General features: G+C 40.4%; 1 pseudogene; it reads right to left on the reverse strand.

The window, feature by feature from the left end:
* Window positions 1-6280: 6280 nt before the first annotated feature.
* LOC120852296 lies at window positions 6281-8369 on the reverse strand (annotated as a pseudogene).
* Window positions 8370-11132: the final 2763 nt, after the last annotated feature.

The raw sequence follows: 11132 nt of genomic DNA on the forward strand, positions 1-11132 counted from the left end.
AGGTCAAGTCTGCTTCTCAGCCAAAGTTCAGCTTCTGCATGTGTCTCCCTTGAGCTTCTGGACAGATCTACAAGGAGAGAAGCAGGGATGGAGGAGGAGCTGATATACTACTCCAAAGGGATAACACGTTTCCCTTCCCTAACCTCAGCTCCCACTTCTTTCCTAACACCTGGTCCGTGGTTCACTGCTGCTTCTGCCAGCTCCAGATCTCAGAAGGCAGAGATGCTCTGACTCAAGTGGGAGGACTCTCCTGACTGTGGAAGCCCAGCCAGCTTCTCAAGAATTTCAGATCTGCTCAGCTGGCCTCTGAGGTGCTTGTTAGGCTGAGGGAGTTGAGGTGTGCTGACCTCTCTGGAGAGTTTGTCCTGGGATCCCTGTAGGCAGAGAAAGCAGAATGGTAATCACAGCCGGCACTGCTGACTCCAAGGGGACAGGGGACCCTTGAGATTTCCTGTTCAGATGTTGGGACTAATGTCAGATGTTCTGAATCTTAGTGCACTATCTCATGGACATTCTTCAGCTTCCCCAACTATGTTTTATATGGACAATACTCATGGGGATGAATATTTTTATTTTAGGAGATTCAATGTGGACCAAGGTGTATTCTAGATCCTGGCAGGTCATAGGTTAATATATTGGAAGGTGAACGCTTTTGGGGAAAGCACTGGTAGATCTCTGTGCTTTCAATGTCTGTGCTTTCCAGTATCTGGGTTGGCATGTGGACTAGACATTTTTCCATGTGGTATGCAGTTAATGTGAATATATGTTTAAAACCCAGAGCCATGCAAAGGATATTGTCATATGTAACAAATGGGCACTGGATAAAAATGCATGTGTTTTCAGAATTTAGTCTTAGAGAAGTGTTTGATGTTTCAGTTCAGTTCAGTTCAGTTGCTCAGTCGTGTCTGACTCTTTGCGACCTCATGAATCGCAGCACACCAGTCCTCCCTGTCTATCACCAACTCCCGGAGTTCACTCAGACTCGCGTCCATCGAGTCAGTGATGCCATCCAGCCATCTCATCCTCTGTTGTCCCCTTCTCCTCCTGCCCCCAGTCCCTCCCAGCATCAGAGTCTTTTCCAATGAGTCAACTCTTCGGATGAGGTGGCCAAAGTACTGGAGTTTCAGCTTCAGCATCATTCCCTCCAAAGAAATCCCGATTTTTAGTGTGGAGGAAAAGAGATATTTATTAGCATACTGCCCTTTTCTGTTAGTAGTTACGTTTAAGAAGTTACTTAGCCTATAGAAACCTCAGGTTCTTCCTTTACTAAATGAGGATAACACGGCTTCTTGGCATGAAAATATGAGAGAAAATTTCCTTTTGAATTTTATAAAGAAAATCTGGTGTATTTTGGTGAACATCATCCATAGCAAAGTTATAGGATTTGGCTACTGCCCTCAAAATAAACCACTGCCTCATGCAATACCCATGTGTACTTTTCCTTAGTGGTGAGTTTAGTTTTAAAACTTGAGTCTACATATTAAGAGTAAATAATGTAGAGATAGAAAGTCTTGGCTTTGGGTCTTGTCTCCTCCACTTACTATTCATGTGTCTTTCTTTCTGTTCATTCATCCTCTTGACAAGTATCATTTATTTTTTCCAGCTGTATTGAGATATAATGGACACATAACACTGCTTAAGGTGTCCAACACAGTGATTCGATAGATGTTTTTATTACAAAATGATTACCACAATAATGATAGTTAACATACATAGTTATGATTTTTGTAGTGACAACTTTTAAAATCTGTTGTTATAACAACTTCAAATATATAACACAGTCTTGTTAACCCGAGTCACCATACTGTATCTTTATCTATACTATAAAGATGATAACAAATTGTTTCCCAAATTGACTGCACCAATTTATATTTCTACTTGCCTGGTGGATCATATGGTAAAGAATCTGCCTGCAGTGCACAAGACCAAAGTTCAATCCCTGGTCAGGGAGATCCCCTGGAGAAGGGAGTGGCAACCCACTCCAGTACTCTTGCCTGGAAAATTTCATGGGCAAAGTAGACTGATGGGTTACAGTCCATGGGATCATGAAGAGTTGGAACGACTGAGCAACTAACACACTCACATACTAGAGCACAACTTTATATTTCTAAATATTTTTTAAACCCTTAATAGTATCCTCAGAATTCTAATTTTTGTAATCTATTGGTGTGCAATGGCTTCCCATTGTGATTCAATTTAAATTTCTCTGATTATTAATGAAATGTAGCATCTTTTCATGATTATTGGTCATTTAGATTTCCTTCTCTTTTGTGAAATGTTTATTCAATTCTTTTTCATGAATGCCCATCCCCCTCAACTCCTGGCTCTGACTGCTTTTCTTGCTGATTTCTTGGGATATTTATATACTCTTAATCTGAGTGTTTTATTGGTTTTGTGAATTTCAAATATAATTTACCATTCTGTTATTTGTCTTTTTCTTCTATGATGTACTTTGGTTTTAACACAGTTTACTATTTTCTTTTACGGTTAGTGCTTTCTTTCTGTTTCTTATTGAAGAAACATTTTTCTATCTTAAGAAGACAAAGATAGTCTCCTATATTATATTCTCAAAACTAATAGCTTCACTGCAGATGGTGATTGCAGCCATGAAATTAAAAGACGCTTACTCCTTGAAAGAAAAGTTATGGCCAACTTAGATAGTATATTCAAAAGCAGAGACATTACTTTGCTGACTAAGGTCCGTCTAGTCAAGGCTATGGTTTTTCCTGTGGTCATATATAGATGTGAAAGTTGGACTGTGAAGAAGGCTGAGTGCTGAAGAATTGATGCTTTTGAACTATGGTGTTGCAGAAGACTCTTGAGGATCCCTTGGACTGCAGGGAGATCCAACCAGTCCATTCTGGAGGAGATCAACCCTGGGATTTCTTTGGAAGGAATGATGCTAAAGTTGAAACTCCAGTACGTTGGCCACCTCATGAGAAGAGTTGACTCATTGGAAAAGACTCTGATGCTGGGAGGGATTGGGGGCAGGAGAAGGGGACGACCGAGGATGAGATGGCTGGATGGCATCACTGACTCGATGGATGTGAGTCTGAGTGAACTCCGGGAGATGGTGATGGACAGGGAGGCCTGGCGAGCTGCGATTCATGGGGTCGCGAAGAATCGGACATGACTGAGCGACTGAACTGAACTGAACTTTCACATGTAAGTTTGTAATTCATCAGGGGTTAAGTTTTGCATATGGTGTGTGGTAGAAATCCAGTTTTATTTTTCCATGTGAATGTCCAACACTCTTAGCTCCATTCATGAAAAGATGCTCTTCAGTGCCTCCTTCATAAGTCAAGTGTATACCAACGTGTGGGTGTATTTCTGGGTTCTCGATCATATGCTAGCTGTCTTGTTGTCTAGCCCTTCACCAGTATCCACAAAGCCTTAATTACCATAAGTATATAGTGAGCCTTGATGTCTGGCAGACTAGTGATTCTCACGGTATTGTTTCTTAGTATGTCACATCACCTGAAGACTTGTTTGAAATGAACATTCTTGGACTTCACTCAAACTGACTCAGGGGACATAGTCATAGGTCCATGGTCATGCTTAGTCTTGAAGAAAAGTGTGAAGATCAAGATTTTCTCTTCCAAAGCCAAAGTGTTGATGCTGATAACTCTACGTTGTGTGAGTTGTGATTGCTGCATGCACCAAGTGTTTCATCTTTATTTAGTTTCTCCCAGTATGAGAATCAGGACACTGAATGGAGGGTCCCTTTACTGATCTGACTTCCTTTATATCTCCTCTTTTCTATGCTGGCATGACATTATTGCTGTTTAAGCAAAATACAGCAACAAATACTACAAAGATACAGTCATCAAGACAGTATGGTCCTGGCACAAAGACAGAAATATAGATCAATGGAACAAAATAGGAAGCCTAGAGATAAATCCACTCACCCATGGACACCTTATCTTTGACAAAGGAGGCAGGAATATACAATAGAGAAAAGACAATCTCTTTAACAAATGGTGCTGGGAAAACTGGTCAACCACTTGTAAAAGAATGAAACTAGAACACTTTCTAACACCATACAGAAAAATAAATTCAAAATGTATTAAACAAAATAAAAATGATGAAGATGAACAGAAGAGCAGCAGATTTTGTTACAATTGTCGTAGTGATTATGCTTTAATTAGACAAAAAATACATGTCCCTTCAACAAATTCCAACAATACAAATATGCATGAACTAAAAAGCAAACATTATTAGTCCATTGTTCTTAGTCCATTGTTCTTCCCTAGATTTAAATATTTTATTAAAAAATTTAATACAGGTTATTAATTTACTTTTTATCCAGAAATAAGGAAACAATATATTCAAACATTAAATCCAACAACATACCTCATACACAATTTTATGATGTTGAGTTAACTATTTTTAATAGGATGATTTTTTTCTTAATATATTAGTAGCATATATTAATAATCTTACAGTAGCACAAACATATCCACTTATATATACTCAAGTGTATATACACATTCATATATATTTATCTTAACAAGCTTTCTCTTAAACATTTTGTTTTGTATTCATAAGAGCTTTTCAGGTCAGTAATAGATATACATCTCATTATTTGTAACTATTACATATTCTTTCTATGGAAAAAGGACACCATTATTTATCTAATTCCCTATTGATGGACATCTGGTTGTTTCTAATTTTTCTAATTTTTTACTTTCATAAATAATACTGGAAGCAGCGAGGGTCTCTTTACATGTAGCTTTATACAGTTCATAGAGTATTACTAGAGGCATGGGTTTAAGAAATTCGAACAATGGGACATAAGGAGTGATCAGAAATTTTCAGTTATGAAGCTTCTCACAAAAAGACCAGTTTAGAGTTTTCCTTGGTGGTTCCAGTGGTTGAGAATCCACATGCCAAAGCAGGGAACATGGATTTGAGTCCTGGTCCAAGAAGATTCCACATGCTGCAGAGCAACTGAGACTGTGCTCTACAATTACTGAACCTGTGTGCACCTAGAGTCCATGCTCTGCAACAAGAGAAGCCACCACAGTGAGAAGCCCCTGCACAGAGGAAGAGTAGTCTTATTCACAGCAACTGGAGAAAGCCCATGCAGCAACGAAGACCCAGCACACCAAAAAATAAACAAATAAAATAAATACAATTTAAAAAAAAGTCCTGGTTAGTTTTCTCTAGGAGTAGCTTATTAAAGTGCAGATTCACAAGCCCCACATGTGACCTACTGAATAATAACCCTGGGAAGAAGGTAGGAGAATAGTATTAATAAATGATAAAATACTGTTATGAAATAAAGCCTAACATCACAGAGTAAATAATGGAGAATAAAAGATGAAACAAAAATGAAGAGAATAAAGTCCTTGCCTAGATGACTCTGCTTCCCAGAGCAGCCTGATATATCTCTGCATGGTACCGGAGCTCTTAGTTATATCTGCCTTCAGTGTTCACATATGAGTTGTAAGTCTCTGCTCAAAAGCTGCTGAGAATAATTCTAAGTACATACAACTCTTTCCCTGGGAAGCAGACAGATGTGGATGGTTATGATGGTGGCAATAGGGGAATCTCTAAGGGGAACTGAAGCTAAGAGAGGGGCCAAGACCAGTGCCTTGAGGCACAGATACCAGATGACTAGAGAGCCAGAGGCAACTCAGCCTCATGCACCCTGGCCTGATTATCAGGGCAGTTGTGTGCTGAACTAATAGGTCACTTAACTAAGCAGGGCTAAGAGTTGAACTTTTGATCACTACAGAGCCCAGAACATCCTGTTGTCAAAAATATGGAAGAAGGAAGAGGCACAATCCATGTATAACTGTTGGAACAGACACATTCCTCACTTGATGGAAGTTTCAGTTTTATAAGATCTCAATCTTGTCAATCTCTGTCTAACTGCTTCTTTTTACTAAATCACTGCAATGATTTTCAACAAATTAGTTCATCACAGAAATTTCACTAAAAGCAGAAGGATATAAAGGGAATCAAAAGTCATTGAACAGATGTAAATCAGTCACAGGAAATTTGGGGTAAAGACAAAGGTTTCAACAGCACTTAAAGCAAATAAAGATGTGGTTTCCTGAAGAAGAGGAAGGTAGGAAGAGAGATGTAGATATATGAAAACTGGAAGTCAAGATTCTGGTAGACCTGGATCCTGATACTGAATCATCACAAAGTCTCCATGGTTGATGGTTGTATGTGTAAACAAGTGGGCACATTTCAACATCTATGCCACGTGTGAGTCATACCTGCTGACTTACAAGAGTTTGTTGCGTGTATCAGAAACCAGCAGCAAAACCTATGAACACGTCCAGAAAGATTCTGGATAGGATTTCCTCCTGCCCATCAGCTTCCCCAGGCCCCTCTTCATGTCTTTGTTTCTCAAACTATAGATGAAAGGGTTGAGCATGGAGGACAGGACCACGTTGACTATTGTAGCCACTCGGTCCCGAACAGTGTAGCTGGACAAGGGCTGTAAATAGACATAAAAGATGCTTCCATAAAACAGAATCACCACAGTAAAGTGGGAGCCACAGGTTAAGGCTTTGCATTTCCCTGCAGCTGAGGGGACCCTGAGAATTGCTACAAGGATTCACACATACGAGAAAACAATGCATAAGAAGGGGGTCACCAAAACACCAGTCCTTCTGTCTTTATTGTGAGATCATTGACAAATATGGAGGAGCAGGACAATTTCAGCAGGGGGTTGATGTCACAGAGGAAGTGGTGGACAACACTGGAGTCACAGAAGTTGAGCTGATTCAACAAAAGTATGTGTAGGAGTGAGTGGTGGTGAGGCAATGAGCAGGAGAAGGCCACCAGCAGGACACAGCGGTGGTGGCTCATGATGGTGACATAGTGCAAGGGGTCACAGATGGCCACATAAGGGTCAAAGGCCATGACTGCCAGAAGACAGCTGCCAACCAAGCCAGACTTCAGCAATGTGTGAACCATGAACTCCCTGATGTTCAAGCTGGTTTTAGAAAAGGCAGAGGAACCAGAGATCAAATTGCCAACATCTGCTGGATCATGGAAAAAGCAAGAGAGTTCCAGAAAAACATCTATTTCTGCTTTGTTGACTATGCCAAAGCCTTTGACTGTGTGGATCACAATAAACTGTGGAAAATTCTGAGAGAGATGGGAATACTAGACCACCTAACCTGCCTCTTGAGGAATCTGTATGCAGGTCAGGAAGCAACAGTTAGAAGTGGACATGGAACAACAGATTGGTTCCAAATAGGGAAAGGAGTACGTCAAGGCTGTATATTGTCACTCTGCTTATTTAACTTCTATGCAGAGTACATCATGAGAAACGCTGGGCTGGAAGAAACACCAGCTGGAATCAAGATTGCTGGGAGAAATATCAATAACCTCAGATATGCAGATGACACCACCCTTATGGCAGAAAGTGAAGAGGAGCTAAAAAGCCTCTTGATGAAAGTGAAAGAGGAGAGTGAAAAAGTTGGCTTAAAGCTCAACATTCAGAAAACGAAGATCATGGCATCTGGTCCCATCACTTCATGAAAAATAGATGGGGAAACAGTGGAAACAGTGTCAGACTTTATTTTTTTGGGCTCCAAAATCACTGCAGATGGTGACTGCAGCCATGAAATTAAAAGACGCTTACTCCTTGAAAGAAAAGTTATGGCCAACCTAGATAGTATATTCAAAAGCAGAGACATTACTTTACCGAATAAGGTCCGTCTAGTCAAGGCTATGGTTTTTCCTGTGGTCATGTATGGATGTGAGAGTTGGCCTGTGAAGAAAGCTGAGCGCCAAAGAATTGATGTGTTTGAACTATGGTGCTGGAGAAGACTCTTGAGGGTCCCTTGGACTGCAAGGAGATCCAACCAGTCCATTCTGCAGGAGATCAACCCTGGGATTTCTTTGGAAGGAATATGCTAAAGCTGAAACTCCAGTAATTTGGCCACCTCATGCAAAGAGTTGACTCATTGGCAAAGACTCTGATGCTGGGAGGGATTGGGGGCAGGAGGGGAAGGGGATGACAGAGGATGAGATGGCTGGATGGCATCACTGACTCGATGGATGTGAGTCTGAGTGAACTCCGGGAGTTGGTGATGGACAGGGAGGCCTGGCGTGCTGGGATTCATGGGGTCGCAAAGAGTCAGACACGACTGAGCGATTGAACTGAACTGAATGTCACCAAAGGCATATATAAAATACATCTGGGTCAGACATTCAGCATAGGATACGGTTTTCTTCTCTGATCGGAAATCAACTACCATCTTGGGGACAATGCTTGTTGTGAAGCAAATGTTAGTGAAAGACAGGACACTCAAGAAAAAATACATGGGGATATAAAGTTGGGGGTCAGAGCTGATGGCCAGGATGGTGAGCAGGCTCCCTGTTACAGTGACCAGGTACATGGTGAGGAAGAGAATGAAGAGTGGCTTCTGGTCCTAAGGCTAGGAAGAGAGTCCCAGGAATATGAACTCAGAGACACTGCTGGTTTGGTTGAGTCTTTCCATGATCATGGAGCCAACTAAAACAGAGAAGATTCCTACAATGTAATACATATCTCCATGACTGAAAGCATCAACAAGCCAACAAGCCTGTGCTTCTTTCTACCTTCATTTTCTACCTATAGGGTTGTGATTAGCTGCCACAGAGGCAACTTGTCACTTTTGTGGTCCTTGAACTTGCCCTTCCTTCTCAACTCTAAGACTTCTCATGCTTCTTGTGTTGATAGCAAGAACTTTTGAGGAAGAGCATAGTTGAACCTTCATTAGTTTACTTTTTTTAAATATAAATTTATTTATTTTAATTGGAGGTTAATTACTTCACAATATTGTATTGCTTTCGCCATACATCAACATGAATCCGCCACAGGTATACACGTGTTCCCCATCCTGAACCCCCTCCCTCCTTAAATCTAGAAACAACTGATTACTGAGGACGTATTCTGCAAAAATATTCTGGGAGTGGGGAAACAATTGTGAACGTGACATAGTCAGACTTGTTTGTGGGCCTGGCATTTTAATGGAAGATCTATCTGTCTGCATATCCATTTATCTTTCTATCTGTCTATGGATCTATCTATCTGTCATCAGCTAGTTCTGCATTTTATAAAGAGAAATAAAGCCACATAAGGGTATAGAGATAGACAGAAATAAGGTGGGGAATTTATTATTTCAGATAAGGTGGTTTGATTTTTCTCTATATATAAAATCAACTTTTCAGTAGTGGCACATTAAAATTATCTTTGAATTTCCTTTCCAAAAAGGGGGCTTGATAAAAATAATCAACAGGGAAATCAAAGGAATAATAGACCTAAGCCAACAAAGTTTTACTGCTGGGCTTGTTTTACCCTCAGAGGCACTTATTTAGAAGCTAATACTTCCTAGAGAACATCAAATTATACTAACAGTCCATACAAATCTTTATTCTTATATTGACTTTGTTACTTAATTTTCCCTCAAGCTCCTTAAACTTAATCATGTTGCTACATCTTGGGCCTCCAACTGTTAAGCAAGCACGTCCTATAATTCCATCAACCACTTGTTTCTTGATCTGTGTTTATAGCTTGAAAGGGCTTCCCTAGTGGCTGAGAGTAAGGAATATGTCTGCAGTGCTGGAGATGAAGGAGATTTGGATTTGATCCCTGGGTTGGGGCGATCCCCCAGTGGAAAAAAATGGCAACCCATTCCAGTATTCTTGCCTGGGAAATGCTACAGACAGAGGAGTGCCGGGGTCCAGCCCCGGTGGATCCAGGGAATTCGAAAGTGAGGATGGCGTCGGCATCTTTGGAAAAATACATATTTAATTACAGATATATAGAGAGATTAGAAACGGATAGTGTAGTAGGAGATTTAGTGGAGAAAAGAGGCTGAATTCAGCCAGAGAAACGGGAGCAAGAAAGAAGCGACATGGTGGAATCAGTCTTTCCGGAAACTGATCCGATTTCTTTATTTTTGGGTTTGCTTATATACCTTTTGTTACATATAGGGATGAATACAGAGTCACATGGGGGTCTTAGGGATATTACATCATCTTCTGGCCATGAGTGAGACCTGCTGACATTCTATGATCCTTTCTTTCTGATAACCAAAAACCTTTTTTCTTCCAAGGGTGTTTTTTTTTTCTTAAACCAGGCACCACCCTCCAGATAAAGTTGCATTCCTATAGGGTGAGGGTGTAGTGAGTTACAATCAAGAAAGGAATTTATTTAACCCAAGGTTAACAGGATTAATCTTAAAGGTTAATACCTATCTCTCCTATATGCTTAAAGGTTAATACTTATTTCTCCTATATGTTAGTTATATTCATTATACGGGCAGGGAATATGGAGATTTAGCAGCAAACATCAGCCCAACAAATGAAAATCCTTTCATCAATGCTCCCTTTAAGATCTATTTAGTCTTAAGATAGCGATAAAGTTACACTTTTACATAACAAGGACACAGTGATCTATTACAAAAGAGAAAATCCATTAACTCAAAAAGTCTAGTATTGCTAACATAAAAAACTACTATATTTCCTTTTCTATATTCCAAATACATTGATTAATATGTTCACAGGTGCCTAAGGATATGGAGGCCTGGCGGCAATCATTGACTCAATGAGAAGAAAAAGCCCTCTGCTAATTAAGAGTCTCAAAATACTCCAAAACTCTCTGTGCTGTTTATGGTTAAGAGGTAGTAAACAATCACGTGGCTGAGTATGGATAATCCTGTCACACAAGCTAGTCTGTCAGCAGAGAGGTTTGACCTGAGACATCCTTGTCCCACCCAGAGCAGGGAATTAGCAGCAATTATTGACACAACAAATGAAAAACCCTTCACCAATATAATTCCTAACCAACCCACTATACTAATAATTTCTAACTCCCCAAAAGAATTTGCCTTTAGTAAGTCTAAAACAGCTCGTGCCTCTCAGGTTGGGAGGCTGTAAACAATCACATGTGGTGGGAGGAACCTATACAGGCGGGCTAGATAACCTTCAGAGGAGTCCATAAGCTGAAACACTCTTGTCACGCCCAAGAATTTTTATTGCCTTGGAGCTGCAAGTTAACTCCTTCTCCAAGAGAAAAGGTTATGGGGGAGAGCCCCCCGTAAAGTCAGAGGTGGAGACGAGAGCATAAAACAGACTCTGGTTTTGGGGTAGATTCTCAGGAACAGGGGGTTTCCTGA

The sequence above is a fragment of the Oryx dammah genome, unplaced genomic scaffold, assembly GCF_014754425.2.
Source record: "Oryx dammah isolate SB20612 unplaced genomic scaffold, SCBI_Odam_1.1 HiC_scaffold_25, whole genome shotgun sequence".
Classification (NCBI taxonomy): domain Eukaryota; kingdom Metazoa; phylum Chordata; class Mammalia; order Artiodactyla; family Bovidae; genus Oryx; species Oryx dammah.